General features: G+C 34.1%; 1 long non-coding RNA gene across 2 annotated transcripts; it reads right to left on the reverse strand.

The window, feature by feature from the left end:
- Positions 1-682: 682 nt before the first annotated feature.
- LOC148787354 (uncharacterized) lies at positions 683-5375 on the reverse strand. 2 transcript variants are annotated; one of them, XR_016067054.1, is made up of 5 exons: positions 5071-5375; positions 4658-4786; positions 4294-4376; positions 4084-4161; positions 683-959 (listed from the first exon to the last, which is right to left on the reverse strand). It is a non-coding gene; the product is annotated as an uncharacterized LOC148787354 (long non-coding RNA). The 2 variants fall into 2 exon arrangements; XR_016067053.1 differs by having other exon boundaries at positions 4658-4864.
- Positions 5376-21449: the final 16074 nt, after the last annotated feature.

Consider the following 21449-nt stretch of genomic DNA (forward strand, 5'->3'; position numbering starts at 1 on the left):
TTGTATTAGTAAATAAATAAATTAATATTATACTAATATTATAGTTTACTATATAAAAATTTTTAAAACCTTATTAAAAAATATCTTATCAAACAAGAATAAGAAATTTTCTTGGTAATAAAAATATTCATTAAAATGAGTATTGCTCATTTATTTTAAATCGTTTATTTTAAATAAAATTCCTTGTAAATTAACAACATTGAAATGTTATTTGCCTATTTATTTTTAAGAATATAGTGTTCATTCTTTAATTAGTTTAGAGAAATTAGGAATTAATGGCAAATAATTTTCTTCTTTGACAGAGTTTTGCTCTTATGTCTTTTCACAATAGGAATAAAACACTTAGACTATATTTGAATTGATGGATTTAAAGTTTAGATTAGTGTTTATATATTATTCACATTTTATTTATTTTAAATTTTACTATGCCAAGTAAATTATAATAAAAATATCTTCTATCAAATTAATTGTGTTAAAATATTATTTTGCATTTAATCTTTTTATTGGATGTATAGTCTGTTTCCTACTTGGTCGTTTACTTGATTCATCCCTTGGACTTGATGTTGTCATGTGTGGCGACTTAGCCAAATAATTCGAGTGAAGTTTGCGCCTCTCAAAATAAAACAAAAAAAAAAACAGAAAAAGATAGAGAAGGTATAATAGTGCACATGAGAAGCAAAAGGAAAAAGAAAAATTGCTTGCTTGCTCAAATCATGGTACCGCATCAAATATTTACTTACAAGATAGTAGGAAACAACTACATAGGATCTCTAGGAAACAACTACATACTTTCTCTGTTTCTGGTTTCCTTAATATATAATTATGATCTAAGTATTACAAACATGCTTGGTTCTATTTACAGTAGGCAAGATTTACACCGACGGCGAACCCATCGACAAATCAACGAATGTGTTGTTAAGCAGACTCTTTCATTCAGATCATCTTCACCGCTAACTTAACTGCAAAAACAAAGAAGAAAACTTGAGCAAAATCAACCATATAAGAAAAGTATGCAACACATAATGGCATGTAAACTATAGGACAACCTATATCCTTCTCTGCCATTTCTACCCAAAAAGCAACCTTTGTCCCCATCCATTTCACCTCTACTGATTTTACCCCATATTTAAAAATCAAGAAATATTGAGACCATTTTATTATCCTTTGCATAATTCAAACCCAAAATTCGGACTGATTTCTATTATGCCTTCACATTCTCAACATTCTAATAGGGAAAACAATAGGATTATGAATTCCAAGGCCACTTTAAACATGACGGACGCAAGGCAGTTCGGAGTTGAGGCCTACACGAGAGATAATACTCCAATGTTTTTGTAGATTTATTATTGGTCTGTTCATTATGTTAGCTTTTGGCCTCATGTTGCTTTCTCAGAACTTTTTGTTTGTCATACATTTGCATTTTTGTACAAATTTTACAAAAACACCATATATGTCCATATCATTGACATCTAACATTTGAAGGTGTATCACAAAAAAATTTGTTGAAAAATCATTATTACACAATCACACGAAATTCAGAAATCAAATACTGCATACTAAATTGCAAAACAGTCGAGATGCCAATCTCATTATTTGTGTTAAAATCACTTGTATATATATCTTAAAAGACTTTTATCATTTATCAAAATAAAAGATAGTGATGGATGCAATTTGCTAAAAAATAGTGTACTTTTTTGGAAGTCTAAACAAAGATGGTGATGAATGCAATTTGCTTAAAAACAGAAAACTTAATGCAGCTTAAAATTTTCCAAAGAGCTGCAAAAACTGTTTTGAATCCAATTCTTTTTTATGGAAATAAAAATCAATAACAGATTTCCTTGAAAATCCAAAAACGTGACTTATTCATGCATTAATCAAAAATAGTTAAATGAATATATGCCCATGAATGATCAAATACAAAAAATATTCTAAACGCTGTAAATTTATTTTAAATAATTTGAAAGAAATTACTGCAATTCAAGCTGATTTTGAGAATTAAAGAAGACCACAGCTGATTTTGAGAATTAAAGAAGACCACCCACAAGAAAAACAAATCTTTGAGTCAAAGAGAAAAATTTATTTTAAGAACTTTACGTGAAAACAAAAGAACACTTGACAAGGAAAACAAATCTTTTGGGCAAAAGAGAGAAACAATTTTCTAGTAATACATTTCAACTTATCAAAACTTTGTGTTCCTTAAAAATCATTGATGAACTCTTGAACGTACATAATAATACTCACAAAAGTTTTACCAAGTAATCTTGAAAAATATATTTTTAATTGGCATCTCGACAACTGTTCCACATTAGCATAGCATTTAATCCCAAAGTTCGCAAATAAAAAATAATTCATGATTGTATAATATAGATGTTCCAACATACTATTCTGTAATACACATTCAAAAATAAGATGTTAATAACAAGAACTAACATGGTTTTTGTAAATCATACACAAATGTCAAACGTATTAACAACAAAAAGTTTTAAGGCAGCTCATGAAGAAAACCCAACATAATAAACGAACCAAAAATAAATTTACAAAAAGATGAGGTATTTGTTCTCTCATTAAGGTCTCAACTCTATACTTGCATCATTCACATTTTTTAGCAGCCTAAAAAATCCCTAACCCCATACTTTCCAAACCAGAATGGAGAAAGCACGGCTTTCCAAAGAAATCAGAGCAACAAATTTTAGGTTTGAATTATACAAAGTATAAAATCAATGGTCTCAACCATTCTTGATTCCAAAATATAGGAGAAAAATCAGCAAAGAAGAATTGATAGGGGCCGTTGGTTGCTTTTCAGTTAGAAACTTGAAGAGAAGACTATGAAGATACGTAAGGCTACCATTAGGTTCTAAAATGTCAACAAATTCCCACACAATTCTTATCGATATGAGGTTATCTAGTTTGCACCTAATTGGCAAACCCAATTCAAACTCTAGCCTTCAATCTTTTAATAAACAAGTATGAAAAACCTATACTAACTTATATGCTTCACTTTAATGCATGTGGAGAATGATGTATCAGGTAGGGTGATGCCCTTTGCTAATTGAACGCTATATGTGTTAGGGCTAAAGAAAACCAGATATCACCTCCAACATTAGTTCAATATGGTCCAATTTTTATTTGAAAATCTCTTAAAATTTCACTTTATATGTGCGGATAGAAATTCACCAATAAATAAATACTCACCTTACCTAGTCAATGGGTTGTGGGACCCAAAACCTATCGAACAATTTCACAATTTTAATGCAATCAGAAACAAACTTGCAAATAAATATGGGTTTCAGCGAGACTTCAGTGACGGCATTGCCTGCATCAAATTTAGAGTATAGTGCTTTTTTCAACAAATAAAACTTGCAAATAAAAGAATTGATAACAGCAATTCCGTGTGACTCTATTGAATCTCTGTACTTTGTATCAAGACAGAATTACGAACAGACATGGAAGAAAACAACATAGATACAACATTGTAGCACTCTCCAATTAAAAGGCATAAGAACAAATACCGCACTTGATGCACTTGAGAAAAGATATTTTGCTGGCCCATCAATTGAGCAAGTATCAATTGGTTTACGAAGTTCCAATACAGTCCAAAGAGGAAATTGAGATATTTAAAGTCAAGCTCATATTCAGCGAATCACATATATGCATTAAGAAAGAAGATAAGTGAACTTGATCGGCAACAAAGATAATAGCAGGAAAAACAAAGTGTTACTTACTGTTCCTAAAGTAGGTTCATAGTTGCTGATCTAAGTGAAGATACATGTGGGGTCCCATTAGTTTCAAGCAACTGTCTTATGCTAGATTGTGTAAGATAATCGACATGGTGTGACTAACAAAAATCATCATATTTCTAGTATAGCCTAGCCCCATATATCAACAACTGCAGCCAAACATTTTCAGAAACAAAGTCCCACGTAAACCAAGGATCATTGGCAGCAATTTATACGGATGGAAAATGAAAATCATGGCCAATACATTCACACAAGCAAAATATATTAACAACTGCAACCAAATATATTAGTAAATAACTTTTCTGAAACACAACATTCATGCAAGTTATAACATTGCTAGACTCACATTCTTTCCCAACCTAATGGTAGGGAAGATCAGCCAGCAGACAAAGATGACAATCCAATCCAAAGCCTGCAGGTTCTCCTGGCAGATTTGGAAAAACAAAGGTTTTGCCCTAGGAGTTACTATATCATTAACACTCGTGAAAACTTGATTCGAAACAATGATTAACGCATGCATTATTAACAAAGAACATGTAAAAGACCAAAAGATTACCAATTCAATGCCAGTAGTCTCGTCGATTCGAGTCCCTAAACCCAACATAAGTTTCGTTCCCACTCCATCTCTATACGAATCCCCTGTGAAAGCATTTGGATGCAATTAAATAACATTATAAGATGGGAAAAGACCAATGAAATCAGAGCCAAAAAGAAAAAAGGAAAAGCTAGACACAGAAAATGCAAGTGGAATAAGCAAAGCCAAATCTGCCTTCAAGAAAGAAGCTCTGAAAAACAAGACTGCCAAAAAATTGACCAGTTTGTGAGTGTAGGCAATATGTATTAATATCCCTCAAGACACTAGCGATCAAAATGACAACAGGATCACTACTGAATATAATCATATGAAAAAACAACCATACCCAAAGGGAAAAGCCTTCAAAACCTCCAATTCAGAGAGCCATCTTGCCTATTCTCTGAACAAGTTCTGATCCAGCAACAATGTCCACACCAGCATCCTTGTATGTAAGTCCCAGACACTTGTCCGCAGACTGCAGTCGTAATCCAAGACATACAATAGAGCCCATGTGTAATTGAAATTCAAGAACCTTGAAATAACAAATCGAGACCTTAAAAAAGACAAAAAGGAAAAAGAGTAAGGCCGTGTAATTTCACAATTCAGTGACACTGAAAAGTACTCGTATTAAATCTTCCGTTGGGAAGACAGACTTCCTTTAACCAAGATAATCTTAAGTTCACAATGCAAGAACCCATAATGCAAGAAACTTAAAAGAACTCTTATGCAATGAGGTGATGTCAGACTCTCAAGAAATACCTTAAGAAAGAACAGATCGAGGCTGAGGGCAGTCGGCGGAGGCGGCCGGACGTCTGAGACGATGTTCAAAAACGCCGCTGTTAAAAAAGAAGGGCATGTCAATGTGAGCGCCCTCTTGCTTTTCTTCTGCACTATTTTTGATTTTTCAAAATCTGGTCGTGGATGTTCCTCTTATATAAATATGCGCCGGCGCGGGGAACACAACGGTAAAGCTTTTTTGTTCTTTTCTTTCTTGTAATCACAACGGTAAAGTTGGGAAGATTAGGTTTCACTGTGGTTTGAGGGTGAGAAAGTGACAGACCCGTGAACAAGATGATGATTTCAAGGGTAAATTGCATTTTTGCCCCTGTATTATCATCAAAATGCAAAGAACCCCTATATTAAAAAAAATAGGTTAAAAATTCGATGTTTTTATTAATCTTGTGTAGAACCTTATTCCTGTTAGGATCTGGCGAAGAGCGAGAAATATTAAAAAATGCTATATCAATACAATATTATATCATATGATATCAATTAGAAAAATTCGCACCATTGTCGTGTTAATACATTAATATATGACTGACATGTGTTGAATTAAAATATAATTAAATCATACATAATTTAAAAATATAATCACATATAACCCACACATGTAGGTGAAATAAGTGCATGTTATAAAAAAAATGGGGTTAAATGCAATATACTTATCTGATATACGAAATGAGCAAATATCCTCTTATGACAACACATGAAATAATTTACTATTTTATTTTTTATAGAGGATTTTTTGCTCATTTATATTATGCAATTTGATATTTTCTTTTTACATGTAAGTGTTTATGTAGCGGATGAAAGACTAATTAAAAAAATGTCCAATCAATAAAATCCTCAAATTAAAAAATCTCAATTCTGTCCATCTCACCATATTTTAGCCACTTTTAAAATCGACGATCAGAATCTTGCAATTGTAAAAAAACAATTAATTCGAGGTTACTATTTTGCCACCTCTTATATACATGACAGTAAATGCAATTAAAGCTTAAAAAATCCCACTATTCAATTTCGGCATTGGATCTTCTATTTCATCTCCTATTGCTTTTTGGGAAGATTGCCGTGTGGATAATCTTAAGTGAGAGAAAATGTGGTGTAAAAATCGTGGGGCAAGAGAGAGAAAATATATAGAAAAAGTAGATCGAAATAAAAAATTAAAAAAGATAAAATCTATGGCAAAAGATAGAAAATTATCGATAAAAAATAATTAATGATAATTTTAATATTATCACAAATTATATTTATTTAGTGGCAAGAATTATTATTTTATTACAACAATGAATTTTAAAGTTTTATTGAAGATAATTATTTTATAAAAATTATAATTAGTTTCTAATTGTAAAAATTAACTCTTATATTTACCAGTTCAGTAACTCTTGAGAGAGTTAATGGTCGTGAACAAAAAAATAACGCCAAGAGAGGTAGTACAGTTAGTGAGCTGGTAAATACAGGAGTTAATTAAGTGAACTAGCAGATATAATTATTTCGTAAAAACTATTCTTTAACTTAAGAAAAAGTATTTTAAATACATTTGAAAAAAATATATCACATCAACTATAATCATTATATATTATTTTATCTCACAATTAATTATGTATTAAAAAAATATTGATTATACTACAAAAATAATGATTATTTTATATTATTATATCTGTCTTTCATTAACGCGTATTATTATTGAAAATACATTAATAAATAACTTAAAATCATTATTATTGAAAATATTAATGAGTACGTGAATGTAGCTTTTAAAATAGTATAACATATTTAATATTTTGTAATTGTTGTAAATAAAAAATTTGCATTTTTGGCACAAGAATATCATCTAACTATGAGAATCAAGACGTCATTTATTATTGGACCTAGCCAAGTATTTTCCACACTCAACCAATTACATAATTAACTTAAGAACAGTGTCTCTTTATATCTCAAAATGTAAATAGTTTAGGCTGTAATTACTTGCGAGTAAAATATGTTTGATTGAGATAAGATATTAAAATTATTATTAAATACTTTTTATTGATAATTTTCTATTTTTTTGTAGTAATAAAAAATAAATTTTGGTCTCCTATCTATCGACGGTTGTCATGAGGGATAATGGCACATGCGATAGGGAAGACAACAACCATAAAAGTGCCACATATAACTGCTATCATCAATCAGCCTGAGCGCATATATTCCCGTTCTTTCGCGACGCACATTGTCTGCTAGTCTGCCGCACATAGGGTGCTGCCTGTCGCACAACTTGATGTCGTCTAAACATTGGATGTTGCCTGCGCGTGCAACTTTCTGCCTTTTGAACATCGTGTCCTACATGAGTGCATGACATCCGGTCTTACTTCAAATGCATGCGGCCTGTGTTGGCGGCACCTTTCTTTGTTGCAACTCAAGTGCTATCTTCACTAAACTCGGGTACCATTTAGCCAACCCCCGCAACCTTCCATGCAAAGCCCCTATCCACACATACCCACAATCATTCACCACTGTAGAACAAGGCTACGACACCAACGTATTGTTGCTCACACCTCTGCATGGCTAATCGTCACTCTAATACGATGAACCGTCTGCCTTAAATTGGTTCAAAACTTAACCAGCTCGAGTGCCACACCATGCTGGCACCCATGCACACTGACAGGCAAACTTGCCATGCCAACGTCTGATAGAGCTTCAAGGGGCTTACAGGAGCATCGTCTAAGACTGATCCGCCATTTGCTTCCAAATATCAAGAATGCTGAGGCATGGCCTTCTCAGGTAGTATAACATGTCCCCTTTCTTCCAGATTACCCCATCTACCATTAACACCCTGTTTTCACAATATTGGTTTCTTCTTTACATGGATGGGAAATCAAAGAGTGTAGCAGGCCTAGCGTAGCGATCGAGGGAGAGAAGTTTTGCTTAATGATGCCCCCTTCTTGTTTCGAATTTTCCATTGCCTTGTCTGTCCGTCTTTTTTTTTTTGTGGCGTGTGGGTGTGGTGTGTGTGTGTGTGTGCATGCACGTGTGCGGTGTGGGGTGTGTGTGTGTGCGCATGTGTGGGGGGGGTGTGTGCGTGCGTGTTGGGTGTGTGTGTGTGTGTGTGTGTGTATGCGTGTGGAGTGTGTGTGTGTTTGGGGTGGGGTGTGTGAGTGTGTGTGTCACGATAGGACATGTTTTACTTTCATTTTGAACATAGAAGAAGTGAGGTGTTGCTTTTATCTTCAGCGCCAACGAATGTCATCTGCGTCTTGTTACATTTGCCATCCTCCTTCAATTTCTAAGTCTTCACTTTTATCTACACAACCTTTTTTCTCGTGCAGGATATCACCATAGTTTTGCAATATTTTATACTCATTACGGGTATTGTGTGTCTTTGTGGTCTATTTATGTCCTTTGTAATATTTTTGTGTGCTTGCATAGATGTGTATCCTCATTTTTGTTTACTTGATATTAAAGAGTATTTATTGAAATAAGAGCAATAACAGGATAGGAGAGAGTGTATTGCCCTCTTCTTTTTTCCTTTCAATATATCTCGTTAGCAAGAGTGGTCTTGGATTGATTTAATTTACTAGAGGGGATATAGTAAGGAAAAATGAGTGGAGGATTGATAAAAGCTGATAACTGCCTTGGGTAGTTATGATATGCTAACCAATTCTTGAATTGGTTGACAATGACCATTACAAAATGTTGTAGTTTTGAACCCTGACTTTGGTGTGTTTGGCCATTTTGATTTTCTTCCTGCTAATAGCGGTCTCTATAATTTTCACCCTTTGAATCACATGGTAGTTTCTGTGGCATCACCGTGATTTTTGGGTACTCGCATAGAAGAGGGAGAATGGTGCTTTTGCTTAAGAACAATTAATTAGTTATATATGTTGTAGCTGATGCTTGACTCATGCTTGTGCTTACATGTGGCTTACTGTTTATCAGGTAAAGAACTAATCATTCACCTCCCCAAGTTTTTGCTATTTTCCTGCCTTCAGGTACTTATTGGCAGTTTCATACATATTTGAGTGGTAGCAGTTTCCTAGTAATGCAGTTTTGGTATTGCAGAAATCAGGATATTAGGCCTATAAGTTGTTAAATTTGTGGTGTTGCTCGATAAATGGGACAACAGTTCCCGTGGCTCTTCTTCAGAAAGTGAATGATTCATTTACTGGAAGGAGACACTAGCTTTAAATTTTTGGAAGGGAGGTAAGTTTCATGAAGTAATCAAAATTCATTACAAGTTTTTATGCTAACTTTGTTAAACGTTGAAGTGTCTTGTGTGATTTATGTTTCTTGTCGCTTGGGCTTTTGCTGAAATGCCTTAGTAAATACAAAGCTAACCTAGTGCTAATTGCTTTCTGTTAACCATCCTATGTATTCATAGCATTTTGGATTTTTGTTTACTTTCTGATCTCATATTGCTTTTGAGCAGTATGGGTAGTTGGATTACCTTGAAGGTACTTTTCTATTTTTTTTTATTTTCTTTTAAGGAATTGAAGGCACTTTTTTGAATTAGGTAAATTGCAGGAACTGAAGCGCAGGCGAAGAAAGAGGAAGAGGAGAAGAGGAGGGGGAGGAGTCACCATCATTCAGATGATGATTCTGCTGATCTGCGGCATAAAAGGAGGAACAGGAAGGCGTATTCAAACTCTAATTCCGATGTCAGTGCTTCAAATGATTTGCGAGTGGTTAGGGGCGAGAAGCGGTCTAAGAAAAAGAGTAGGAAACATCGCCATGAAGAGGACTAGCTTCTATAGTAGGTGATATGTCATGTGCTTTTAGGGTTTCTCAAAACTGTTGCTCAGTGTGCGCTATTCAATCTTTAATCTAGTGATTGATGAGCTTCTTGATGAAAACCACTTTAGCTTAGTAGACAATGCATTAGTTTGGTGCATTTGCTGTTTTTCAGTTTGATATAATATATCATTGTAATTGCTTTATTATTTTGGTTGTAACAATTCTGATACTTACTGAGTATGCTATGTTTGATTCTGACATGCAATCGGTCTTGTTAGTTGAAATATTGTAGTAATGCTTTGTAATTTTATTGAGTTTAAAGTTGTTTTACTTGTTGGTCGCTACTTGATGCTTTGGGAGAAGCCTACTTGTGGGCATCAAGAAGAGCTTAACTATTACTGCTCTTTTGAACCCAGTGTTATTATTGAAGCAAAGAAAGTTGCAATATTTCCCAGTGTGTTTTACATATGTAATAGTATTAGGGCAATGATTTTGCCATTAATATTATCTAGTTTCTGGATCAACCTCTCTGAAAATTAAGATCTATTATAGCAGGTTTCTGTTGAGATCATGATGTCAACGAATATATTTGTATATGTTCTAATCAGCTACTGCATTTCTTTTTCAATTTTATCGGCCACAAACTTGAGAAGTTTTGCTTAATGATGCCCCCTCCTTGTTTCGAATATTCCATTTCCTTATCTGTCTGTCTATTTTTTTGTGTGGTGTTTGGGTGTCTATGGGGTATGTGTGTGCGTGCGTGTGGGAGTGTGTGTGTGTGTGTGTGCATGTGCGTGTGCGTGTGCGGTGTGGGGGTATGTGTGAGTGTGTGTGTGGGGGGGGGGTGCGTGCGTTGTGTGTGTGTGTGCGTGTGGGGTGTGTGTGTGTATGCGTGTGGAGTGTGTGGGTGTGTGTGGGTGTTTGGGGTGGGGTGTGTGTGTGTGTGTGTCACGATAGAACATGTTTCACTTTCATTCTGAACATAGAAGAAGTGAGGTGTTGCTTTTGTCTTCAACGCCAACGAATGCCATCTGCATCTTGTTACATTTGCCATTCTCCTTCAATTTCTAAGTCTTCATTTTTATCTATACAACCTTTTTTCTCATGCAGGATGTCACCAAAGTTTCGCAATATTTTATGCTCATTACGGGTATTGTGTGTCTTTGTGGTCTATTTATGTCATTTGTAATATTTTTGTGTGCTTGCATAGATGTGTATTCTCATTTTTGTTTACCTGATATGAAATATTATTTATTGAAATAAGAGCAATAACAGGATAGGAGAGAGTGCATTGCCCTCTTCTTTTTTCCTTTCAATATATCTCGTTAGCAAGAGTGGTCTTGGATTGGTTTAATTTACTAGAGGGGGGATATAGTAAGGAAAACTGAGTGGAGGATTGATAAAATCTCATAACTGCCTTAGGTGGTTATGATATCTTAACCAATTCCTGAATTGGTTGACAACGACCATTACAAAATGTTGTAGTTTTGAACCCTGACTTTGGTATGTTTAGTCATTTTGATTTCCTTCTTGCTAAAAACGGTCTCTATAATTTTACCCTTGAATCACATGGTAGTTTCTGTGGTATCACCATGATTTTTGGGTAGTCGCATGGAAGAGGGAGAATGGTGTTTTTGCTCATGAAAAGGACTAGCTTCTACAGTGGGTGATATGTCATGTGCTTTTAGGGTTCCTCTAAACTGCTGCACAGTGTGAGCTATTCAATCTTTAATCTGGTGATTAATGAGCTTCTTGATGAAAACCACTTTAGCTTAGTAGAGAATGCATAGTTTGGTGCGTTTGCTGTTTTTCAGTTTGATGTAATGTATCATTGTAATTGCTTTATTATTTTGGTTGTAACAATTCTGATACTTACTGAGCATGATATGTGTGATTCCGACATGTGATCGGTCCTGTTAGTTGACATATTGTAGTAATGCTTTGTAATTTTATTGAGTTTAAAGTTACATTACTTGTTCGTTGCTATTCGATGCTTTCGGAGAAGCCTGCCCGTGGGCATGAAGAAGAGCTTAACTATTACTGCTCTATTGAACCCAGTGTTATTATTGGAACAAAGAAAGTTGCAATATTTCCCAGTGTGTTTTACATATGTAATAGTATTAGGGCAATGATTTTTTCATTAATATTATCTAGTTTCTAGATCAACCTTTCTGAAAATTAAGATCTATTGTAGCAGGTTTCTGTTGAGATCATGATGTCAACGAATATATTTTTATATGTTCTAATCAGCTAATGCATTTCTTTTTCAATTTTATCGGCCACAAACTTGAGAAGTTTTGCTTAATGATGCCCCTCCTTGTTTTGAATTTTTTATTTCCTTGTCTGTCCATCTTTTTTTTTTATGTGGTGTTTGGGTGTCTGTGGGGTGTGTGTTTGTGCATGTGGGAGTGTGTGTGTGTTTGTGCATGTGGGGGTGTGTGTGAGTGTGTGTGCGTGTGTGGGGATGTGTGCGTGCGTGTGGGGTGTGTGTGTGTATGCGTGGGATGTGTGTGTGTGTGTGCGTGTGGGGTGTGTGTGTGTGTGTGCGAATGTGTGTGGGGTGTGTGTGTGTGTATGCGTGTGGAGTGTGTGGGTGGGTGTGTGTGTTTGGGGTGGGGTTTGTGTGTGTGTGTCACGATAGAACATGTTTACTTTCATTCTGAACATAGAAGAAATGAGGTGTTGCTTTTCTCTTTAGCGCCAACGAATGCCATCTGCGTTTTGTTACATTTGTCATCTCATTCAATTTTTAAGTCTTCATTTTTATCTACACAACCTTTTTTCTCGTGCAGGATGTCACCATAATTTCGTAATATTTTTTGCTCATTATGGGTATTGTGTGTCTTTGTGGTCTATTTTTGTCATTTGTAACATTTTTGTGTGCTTGCATAGATGTGTATTCTCATTTTTGTTTACCTGATATGAAATAGTATTTATTGAAATAAGAGCAATAACAAGACTGGAGAGAGTGCATTACCCACTTCTTTTTTTCTTTCAATATATCTCGTTAGCAAAAGTGGTCTTGGATTGATTTAATTTACTAGAGGGGATATAGTAAGGAAAAATGAGTGGAGGGTTGATAAAATCTGATAACTGCCTTGGGTGGTTATGATATGCTAACCAATTCTTGAATTGGTTGACAACGACCATTACAAAATGTTGTAGTTTTGAACCCTGACTTTGGTGTGTTTAGCCATTTTGATTTTCTTCCTACTAATAGCGGTCTCTATAATTTTCACCCATGAATCACATGGTAGTTTCTGTAGCGCTTGGGACAAAGATGAAACTCGGTTTCATTGATGGGACTTTCCCCAGACCAACAGCTGGTTCGGTGATCTTTGAACAATGGAGACGGGTGGATTTAATGGTCACGTCATGGATTTGGAATTCAATTTCCAGAGATTTCGTTGAGTCGTTCATGTACGTATCTTCCTCACGTGAACTTTGGCTTGAGATTCAAGGTAGATATGGGCGGAGCAATGGCCCTATGGTCTATCAAATTCAACGGGATCTATCACTGACTGCTTATGTGACCAGACTTAATAAAATATGGAACAAATTGTCGCCTGGCGCCTAATCCCAAATGCACCTCTGGAGGCTGCACATGTGGTTAAACAAAGCAATTGCAGAGAGGAATGAGAACACACAATTGATGCAATTACTCATGGAGTTACATGAAAGCTTTGATTATGAAAGAAGCTAGATTTTGATGCAAGAACCTTTGGCAGATTTAGAGCGAGCATTCTCCATGGTTTTCACGGTGGAGAAACAAAGGCAGGTTCACACTGATATGGGAGAAGTCTCAAGACAAATGGTCTACCAGCTCATGTTGAAAGATAACAAGAAGGATGTAGGAGATATGTTCTCAAACAGGAGGAAACCATATTTGAATAAACATAATTTGTTGCGCACCTACTGTCATAAACCTGGTCTTACATAAGACACATGCTTCCAGGTTCATGGAGAGCAAAACTGGTACAAGTACAAGTAGAAGGAACAAGCAATCGAAATTTTGTTGCTGCAGCAACACTGGATGAAAGGGCAACATCTGTAGATACCACCACTACCGAACTTTGCTTGTCACAAAATACAGAAGAGTTTGCTGGTAATACCTCTGGACCATCTGAAAATGATTCGGACTGTTGGATAATTGATTGCAGGGCTACTAACCATATATGTGAAACATTCAACTTTTTCATTCATACACTAAGCCTCCACACACCAAATACATTCACTTGCCTGGTGGTTCCATGAAGCTTGCATCATACGTTGGCATTGTTCACTTAAATGACCATGTCACACACACGCAAGTCTTTATATTCCTTCTTTCTCTATCAACTTGTTATTTGTCAGCCAGTTATGTCATCACAATGCTTATACTTTTCAGTTCCCTAAAGCTAAGTGCTTATTGCAGGACCAAGTTACGAAAGGAGCTTGGTTGAAGGGACTGCTTCCAAGAATCTCTACATTGTTAGACAGTGCCTTAACACATATGCCTTTCCTCCCTCTGTGCATTGCAATATTGCATGTTCTAGCTCAGTTCAATGTGATGTACAAACCTGGCACAATAGGCTGGGACATTCTTTTAAACGTAATGAAACATATTCCAATCTGTGCTTTCACTAATGTCGATCTTGATGTACCCTGTGATGTGTGTCACAAAGCCAAACAAACTAATGACATTTCTTTCCAGTGAATCACAATATGAAGCACCCTTTCATCTTATACATTTAGATGTTTGGGGCCATTATACAACCTATACAATTTCAAAGTGCAACTATGTCCTCACAATTCTAGATGATTACAGTCGCTCCTTGTGGACTTACCTCTTGAGACACAAATCCTAAGTTGCTTCCACTCTCAAGTATTTCTTCTCCATGATCAATAACCAATTTGCCATAAATATAAAAGTCATAAAGACGGACAATGGTTCTGAATTCCTCAACAACGACTGCCACACTCTTTGTCAAGATCTAGGTGTCATCCATCAAACTTCTTGCACATATACACCTCAGCAAAATGGGAGAATTGAACGCAAACATAAATAACTTCTAAATATTACTGGAGCCTTGCTATACCAACCCTCCTACAGTTCCGGGGTAATTCCATTCTCACAGCAACCTACTTAATCAATAGAACACCTTCAAAGCTCCTCCACTAGAAAACTCTCTTTGAACAATTAATAGATCACAGTCCCTCTCACACTCATCTCTGTGCCTTTGGTTGCCTTTGCTATGCCAGTAATGTAGATCCTCACAAGTCTAAGTTTCATCCTAGTGCTCTCAAGTGCATTCTGTTAGGGTATGCCATGACCTAGAAAGCATATAAACTCTATGACTTGGATAAAAACCGTATTATCATCTCTAGAGATGTTCACTTCCATGAACATTACTTTCCTTTTTCTACCCTGTTTCTCTCTCTTCTCTTAGTCTCTGTCCTCTTCCTTTAGTTCCCCCTTATACTGATGATGCCGTCTGTGATCCTACTGCACTTTTCACCCATTTCTCGCAGTTCCTCTGACTCTTGTGTCCCTTCTGTTTCTCCTCTTGCTCCTCAACCACCTGCACCTCCTCTTCGTCGTTCCACCAGAAATACTCAATGTACTCATTGGCTTAATGATTTTATATGTTCTGCACATGTACCTCCTTCTTTACACTCCACCACTCCTGCATTTAAGTTGTTTGTAGCCTCGTTATCTGTTTTGCAGGAGCCCAAGTCTTTCTTTAGGCCATCCAGCATGAGGAATAGAGGGAGGCCATGAACAATGAGCTGCAGGCCTTAGAGCACAACAACACTTGGAAGCTTGCCCCTTTTTTGCCTGGTAAACGGGCTATTGGTTGTAAATAGATCTTCAAGACAAAGCTTAGATATGATGGCCAAAACAGTTTTAGAGAAAAATTATATATATATAAACAGGTGTGAGAGTAAATAAAAAGAATGTATTTTTTTAGGGGAAATTATTGTAATAATGCAAAGAAAAAGAAAGTTACAAGAGTGGGGTGGTTTTGGAGGTGTTTCAAAAGTAGGCAGCACCGCTGCTGCTATTTTTTACAATTATACTGTTTTTTTTAAATTCTTAACAAGTAAAAGAATATTATTTATTTTAATTCTTAAAAATAAAAGGATTTATGCTATATTTTGAACAGTTACGAAACATAAAAAATAAAAAATAAGATAGAATTTTGGAACAATCACATCATTATGGGCATCAACTGTGGAGTGTTAGGTTGTGGCCCACTGCTAGCAATTTTCAGCCCACATGCGATAATTGGAAACTAGCATTCCACCTTTGAAAATCAGTATTTTCAGCCCAATTTAAGGAATGTTATTTGTTCCAACGTGGCTTTATTTGCTTTTGATTTCTTAAATCCGATTGTAATATTTCAAAACATCGTTTCGATTGCTTGAAACCAAATATTTTTCCAACATTACCCTTCTCCTTATTTTGTATTAGTAAATAAATAAATTAATATTATACTAATATTATAGTTTACTATATAAAAATTTTTAAAACCTTATTAAAAAATATCTTATCAAACAAGAATAAGAAATTTTCTTGGTAATAAAAATATTCATTAAAATGAGTATTGCTCATTTATTTTAAATCGTTTATTTTAAATAAAATTCCTAGCAAATTAACAACGTTGAAATGTTATTTGCCTATTTATTTTTAAGAATATAGTGTTCATTCTTTAATTAGTTTAGAGAAATTAGGAATTAATGGCAAATAATTTTCTTCTTTGACAGAGTTTTGCTCTTATGTCTTTTCACAATAGGACTGAAACACTTAGATTATATTTGAATTGATGGATTTGAAGTTTAGATTAGTGTTTATATATTATTCACATTTTATTTATTTTAAATTTTACTATGCCAAGTAAATTATAATAAAAATATCTTCTATCAAATTAATCGTGTTAAAATATTATTTTGTATTTAATCTTTTTATTGGATATATAGTCTGTTTCTTACTTGGTCGTTTACTTGATTCATCCTGCTGTCCCCTTGGACTTGATGTTGTCATGTGTGGCGAGTTAGCCAGATAATTCGAGTGAAGTTTGTTCCTCTCAAAATAAAAAATAAAAAAAAAAACAGAAAAAGATAGAGAAGGTATAATAGTGCACATGAGAAAGGAAAAAGAAAAATTGCTTGCTTGCTCAAAACATGGTACCACATCAAATATTTACTAACAAGATAGTAGGAAACAACTACATAGGATCTCTAGGGATCACTTTTAGGCATGAACCAGACATACTTTCGCTGTGTCTGGTTTCCTTAATACATGATTATGATCTAAGTATTACAAACATGCTTGGTTCTATTTACAGTTGGCAAGATTTACTTCCACGGCGAACCCATGAGGCTCATACTTAGAATTACTTGAACGCCACAACTGATATCGACAAATCCATGAACGTTGTTAAGCAGACTCTTTCATTCAGAACATCTTCACTGCTAACTTAACTGCAAAAACAAAGAAGAAAACTTGAGCAAAATCAACCATATAAGAAAAGTATGCAACACATAATGGCATGTAAACTATAGGACAACCTATATCCTTCTCTGCCATTTCTACCCAAAAAGCAACCTTTGTCCCCATCCATTTCACCTCTATTGATTTTTCCCCATATTTAAAAATCAAGAAATATTGAGACCATTTTATTATCCTTTGCATAATTCAAACCCAAAATTCGGACTGATTTCTATTATGCCTTCACGTTCTCAACATTCTAATGGGGAAAGCAATAGGATTATGAATTCCAAGGCCACTTTAAGCATGACGGACACAAGGCAGTTCGGAGTTGAGGCCTACAAGAGAGATAATACTCCAATGTTTTTGTAGATTTATTCTTGGTCTGTTCATTATGTTGGCTTTTGGCCTCATGTTGCTTTCTTAGAAATTTTTGTTTGTCATACATTTGCATTTTTGTACAAATTTTACAAAAACTCCATATATGTCCATATCATTGACATCTAACATTTGAAGGTGTATCATAAAAAAATTTGTTGAAAAATCATTATTACACAATCACACGAAATTTAGAAATCAAATACTGCATACTAAATTGCAAAACAGTCGAGATGCCAATCTCATTATTTGTGTTAAAATCACTTGTATATATATCTTAAAAGACTTTTATCATTTATCAAAATAAAAGATAGTGATGGATGCAATTTGCTAAAAAATAGTGTACTTTTTTGGAAGTCTAAACAAAGATGGTGATGAATGCAATTTGCTTAAAAACAGAAAACTTAATGCAGCTTAAAATTTTCCAAAGAGCTGCAAAAACTGTTTTGAATCCAATTCTTTTTTATGGAAATAAAAATCAATAACAGATTTCCTTGAAAATCCAAAAACGTGACTTATTCATGCATTAATCAAAAATAGTTAAATGAATATATGCCCATGAATGATCAAATACAAAAAATATTCTAAACGCTGTAAATTTATTTTAAATAATTTGAAAGAAATTACTGCAATTCAAGCTGATTTTGAGAATTAAAGAAGACCACAGCTGATTTTGAGAATTAAAGAAGACCACCCACAAGAAAAACAAATCTTTGAGTCAAAGAGAAAAATTTATTTTAAGAACTTTACGTGAAAACAAAAGAACACTTGACAAGGAAAACAAATCTTTTGGGCAAAAGAGAGAAACAATTTTCTAGTAATACATTTCAACTTATCAAAACTTTGTGTTCCTTAAAAATCATTGATGAACTCTTGAACGTACATAATAATACTCACAAAAGTTTTACCAAGTAATCTTGAAAAATATATTTTTAATTGGCATCTCGACAACTGTTCCACATTAGCATAGCATTTAATCCCAAAGTTCGCAAATAAAAAATAATTCATGATTGTATAATATAGATGTTCCAACATACTATTCTGTAATACACATTCAAAAATAAGATGTTAATAACAAGAACTAACATGGTTTTTGTAAATCATACACAAATGTCAAACGTATTAACAACAAAAAGTTTTAAGGCAGCTCATGAAGAAAACCCAACATAATAAACGAACCAAAAATAAATTTACCAAAAACGCCGCTCTTAAAAAAGAAGGGCATGTCAATGTGAGCGCCCTCTTGCTTTTCTTCTGCACTATTTTTGATTTTTCAAAATCTAGTCGTGGATGTTCCTCTTATATAAATATGCGCCGGCGCGGGGAACACAACGGTAAAGCTTTTTTGTTCTTTTCTTTCTTGAAATCACAACGGTAAAGTTGGGAAGATTAGGTTTCACTGTGGTTTGAGGGTGAGAAAGTGACAGACCCGTGAACAAGATGATGATTTCAAGGGTAAATTGCATTTTTGCCCCTGTATTATCATCAAAATGCAAAGAACCCCTATATTAAAAAAAATAGGTTAAAAATTCGATGTTTTTATTAATCTTGTGTAGAACCTTATTTCTGTTAGGATCTGGCGAATAGCGAGAAATATTAAAAAATGCTATATCAATACAATATTATATCATATGATATCAATTAGAAAAATCTGCACCATTGTCGTGTTAATACATTAATATATGACTGGCATGTGTTGAATTAAAATATAATTAAATCATACATAATTTAAAAATATAATCACATATAACCCACACATGTAGGTGAAATAAGTGCATGTTATAAAAAAAATGGGGTTAAATGCAATATACTTATCTGATATACGAAATGAGCAAATATCCTCTTATGACAACACATGAAATAATTTACTATTTTATTTTTTATAGAGGATTTTTTGCTCATTTATATTATGCAATTTGATATTTTCTTTTTACATGTAAGTGTTTATGTAGCGGATGAAAGACTAATTAAAAAAATGTCCAATCAATAAAATCCTCAAATTAAAAAATCTCAATTCTGTCCATCTCACCATATTTTAGCCACTTTTAAAATCGACGATCAGAATCTTGCAATTGTAAAAAATCAATTAATTCGAGGTTACTATTTTGCCACCTCTTATATACATGACAGTAAATGCAATTAAAGCTTAAAAAATCCCACTATTCAATTTCGGCATTGGATCTTCTATTTCATCTCCTATTGCTTTTTGGGATGATTGTCGTGTGGATAATCTTAAGTGAGAGAAAATGTGGTGTAAAAATCGTGGGGCAAGAGAGAGAAAATATATAGAAAAAGTAGATCGAAATAAAAAATTAAAAAAGATAAAATCTATGGCAAAGAGATAGAAAATTATCGATAAAAAATAATTAATGATAATTTTAATATTATCACAAATTATATTTATTTAGTGGCAAGAATTATTATTTTATTACAACAATGAATTTTAAAGTTTTATTGAAGATAATTATTTTATAAAAATTATAATTAGTTTCTAATTGTAAAAATTAACTCTTATATTTACCAGTTCAGTAACTCTTGAGAGAGTTAATGGTCGTGAACAAAAAAATAACGCCAAGAGAGGTAGTACAGTTAGTGAGCTGGTAAATACAGGAGTTAATTAAGTGAACTAGCAGATATAATTATTTCGTAAAAACTATTCTTTAACTTAAGAAAAAGTATTTTAAATACATTTGAAAAAAATATATCACATCAACTATAATCATTATATATTATTTTATCTCACAATTAATTATGTATTAAAAAAATATTGATTATACTACAAAAATAATGATTATTTTATATTATTATATCTGTCTTTCATTAACGCGTATTATTATTGAAAATACATTAATAAATAACTTAAAATCATTATTATTGAAAATATTAATGAGTACGTGAATGTAGCTTTTAAAATAGTATAACATATTTAATATTTTGTAATTGTTGTAAATAAAAAATTTGCATTTTTGGCACAAGAATATCATCTAACTATGAGAATCAAGACGTCATTTATTATTGGACCTAGCCAAGTATTTTCCACACTCAACCAATTACATAATTAACTTAAGAACAGTGTCTCTTTATATCTCAAAATGTAAATAGTTTAGGCTGTAATTACTTGCGAGTAAAATATGTTTGATTGAGATAAGATATTAAAATTATGATTAAATACTTTTTATTGATAATTTTCTATTTTCTTGTAGTAATAAAAAATAAATTTTGGTCTCCTATCTATCGACGGTTGTCATGAGGGATAATGGCACATGCGACAGGGAAGACAACAACCATAAAATTGCCACACATAACTGCTATCATCAATCAGCCTGAGCGCATATATTCCCGTTCTTCCGTGACGCACATTGTCTGCTAGTCTGCCGCACGTAGGGTGCTGCCTGCCGCACAACTTGATGTCGTCTAAACATTGGATGTTGCCTGCACGTGCAACTTCCTGCCTTTTGAACGTTGTGTCCTACATGAGTGCATGACATCCGGTCTTACTGCAAATGCATGCGGCCTGTGTGGGCGGCACCTTTCTTTGTTGCAATTCAAGTGCTATCTTCACTAAACTCGGGTACCATTTAGCCAACCCCCGCAACCTTCCATGCAAAGCCCCTATCCACACATACCCACAATCATTCACCACTGTAGAACAAGGCTACGACACCAACGTATTGTTGCTCACACCTCTGCATGGCTAATCGTCACTCTAATACGATGAACAGTCTGCCTTAAACTGGTTCAACACTTAACCAGCTCGAGTGCCACACCATGCTGGCACCCATGCACACTGACAGGCAAA

This window comes from Sesamum indicum, linkage group LG8 (genome assembly GCF_026168435.1).
Source record: "Sesamum indicum cultivar Baizhima isolate 11 linkage group LG8, ASM2616843v1, whole genome shotgun sequence".
In the NCBI taxonomy this organism is placed as follows: domain Eukaryota; kingdom Viridiplantae; phylum Streptophyta; class Magnoliopsida; order Lamiales; family Pedaliaceae; genus Sesamum; species Sesamum indicum.